We start from the raw sequence: 3,097 nt of genomic DNA, 5'->3' as shown, positions 1-3,097 counted from the left end.
CTTCTGTTTGGAGTGTTACCATTCAAAGATGTATAAAACTCTTTGTTTCTTCTTGGGTCTGGGTGTGGGGGGTTGGCTGCAAGTCTCCTGGATTGGTCTGGTTCAGGCAGTGAGTAGTGACATCTTGAGCTAAGTCACTGAGTTAGGATGAGTGGTGGCTTTGAGCCAGGTTTGGGAACAGATCACATGACTAGGAAGCCTGTTATCTATTAACTTACTGTTTGACTTTGGTCATAACTATTAACCCATCAGTTTCCTGATTTTTAGAATGGAAATAATAGAACTGCTGTGAGTTAGAATAGTCATGAAAAGCTGTAGATGTACACCTTGGGAGAGGAGACCCACTCAATACACTGTGTTATCATGACATATCAGTATTATTTGGTGTCAAGAACTATGTTAGTTACCTTCTTCATTACTGTGATAAAGAATGTGACAAATTTAATGAAAGGCTTATTTTGGATCATGATATGAGGCTAGAATCCATCATGGTGAGGAAGGCATGGCTTGTGAGATGGAGGCAGCTGGTCACAACGTATCTATCATCAAGAAGCAGAGTGATGAGTGAGACAGCTGGTCACATTGTATCCACCATCAGGAAGCAGAGAGGGATGAGTGTCGGTACAGAACTGTTTTTCCTTTTTGTGCATGCATTTCAGGATTCAAGTCCTGGATTGGTGCCAATTGCATTTACAGTGGATCTTCTCACCCCAGTTGAATCACTTTAGAAATGTCCTCACAGACATTCCTAGAGGGTTGTCTCTAGATAATATTAACCATCGTGAGGGTCTGAGCTAATGTCTCCATGTCTTTCACATCTGCGGCTGAGAAATCAGGGAATTGGGAAAGAGGAACAAATTTTGGAGGAGGATAAATTCAAAACAAAACAACAACAAACCCTTTATTCTGGTGAGATGGCTCAGCCAGATGACCAGAGCTTGTGGGAGGAGAGATCCCATTCCCCATTCCCACAAGTTATCTTCGGACCTCTGTACCATCTCTGTGGTTTGTACTTCCCTGAGAAATAAATTCTATGCATTAAAAAACAAAAACAAACAAAAAAACAGAACAAAGCAAACCCCCAAACCAGAAGCCCCTATTTTCTGAGAATGATGGGGTGAATAGGAAGTTGTGAGGGAGTGTACAGAGAAGGGCATGAAAACGTCCCAGTGTCATGCCTTCAAGATCAAAATCAGGAAAATAACATGGTATGTATGACCCACAGAGCTTCAGCAAAGCTCATAGTTATACAGGTTCTCATTTGCGTGTGTGTGGTGGGCACAATGACTTCCGAGTTGATCTTGCCATTTCATATGTTTACCCCACAGAAAAGATACTATGTTATGAGTTTCTCTTATGCTTGCCACGCCCACTCTCTTCCTAGGGACCGGTTCTCTATTCTCATAATTATGTCACTTCATAATTGTGACATGAATGGGAACATGCTGTGTGCCTGTCTTACTGAGCACTTCCCTTGTGACCACTTCAGCTACTACAGCATTAATAATGGCTAATACGTAATTCTTTTTCCTTGTTGAGTATTAGTCTTCAGAGTGGATACACCACAGGTCTTTGGGGGCACATTCTGACTGAAAGCTATTTGGATAGAATCCAGTTTTTTTTTTTTATAATTAGCTATGAATTTTATTACTTTTTTATGTTTTGGTCTGGGGAAATTTTAGGTTTAATTAAGAACCAACAGCATTACAGAAACACACATATTAATCCACTATGCCTTTGCATAAATATTGAGTTTATTCAAGAGACACTCTTCAAATTACTTCATTTAAAATTAACAGCTAATAAAGTCAATTTTAAAAATACATTGATATGAAAACAGGCACAACATAAAAGCAAAGACTCCTGATTTTAGAGACTATGAAATTATTATTATTTTTAACTTCTTCAATATCAATTCTGGGTGAACCAAGATGGCCTCTTTGTATTTCGTTCAATAATCCTCTTGCCCTGATCATGCTCTGATGGTTTTTCTCCTTTGTACAGTACCACAGTTTCTACAGTTGGGGCTTTAAAGGGACCCCTTCTTGAGTCCATATTTGTTGTCTGATTTGTGGTGTTTCCTTGCGTACTTTCTCATAGCAGTAGCCACAGAGAATATGTTTCTGCTTCAGATGGCCACATTCAGGGCAAACGTCTATATTGTTCTTAATTTTAATAAGCTTCCAGGAGTTTCTTCTCCTACACCGATTAACTTCAATGGATCGTCTGTTTTTGGGAGCTGCCATCCAAAAGATACTATCTAAAAAGCTGGAATCCTCTTTGTTTCCACTGGTGCCGTGGGCTGGGTCTGTGAGTATGGATGGACCCTGGACCGCTAATGCTGGTGCCCACTGGGGACTGGTAAGGCCGGTCCAGTTCTGCCTCAGTTGCTGCAGCAGCTCCCAGCACCTGCGGAGCGGTCCGGGACGCGCCGGCTACGGGAAGGACAGCAGCAGCAAGGAGATAGCCATGTTTCTCTCGGGACACCTAGAATCCAGTTTTTGACTGGTCACAAAGCTACTGTAGCCTAATGTCTGCATACTGGTTTCAACATCAAAATTAGCTTTTATTCTATGAGAGAAAATGGACAAATTTACCATCTCATTCTTAGACTGTACAGCAATACTACTTTAGATTTAGAAAAAAAAAAGCCTGCTAAATTATCCAGGAGACTAACAGTGCCCCTCTATCTCCCTAGACGCCAGCAGAGGGGCTGGGGTTCTCTGTGTTCTTTCATGGAACTTTGTCGTTTCCTTTTTGTATAAGCATTCTGGAATCCTCCCCATGGTCTAAACAATGTGCATTTCTCTAATGAATGATGCTGTTGGATGTCTCTTTTGTTATGCCCAAATCCACGAAGTCCCCCAAAAGTCAACAAGGAGACCAAGTCCCATATGTAAAAGCAAAGAGCCTTTATTTTATGCAAGTTTGCAAACTCGGTCTCTTTGCATGTCCAATGTATTGGAATAAACGGAGAGCCCTGACCTCAGTTAAGAGTTGGGTTTTTTGCGATCAGGGAAATGCAAATCAAGACAACTTTAAGATACCATCTTACACATGTCAGAATGGCTAAAATAAAAAACACCAATGATAGCCT

The 3,097-nt window shown here is 41.0% G+C and overlaps 1 pseudogene; it reads right to left on the bottom strand.

The window, feature by feature from the left end:
• Positions 1–1,614: 1,614 nt before the first annotated feature.
• Positions 1,615–2,471, bottom strand: LOC101984461 (annotated as a pseudogene).
• Between the last annotated feature and the right edge of the window lie 626 nt (positions 2,472–3,097).

The sequence above is a fragment of the Microtus ochrogaster genome, chromosome 10, assembly GCF_000317375.1.
Source record: "Microtus ochrogaster isolate Prairie Vole_2 chromosome 10, MicOch1.0, whole genome shotgun sequence".
NCBI lineage: Eukaryota > Metazoa > Chordata > Mammalia > Rodentia > Cricetidae > Microtus > Microtus ochrogaster.
This window is presented reverse-complemented; position numbering and strand designations above follow the sequence as displayed.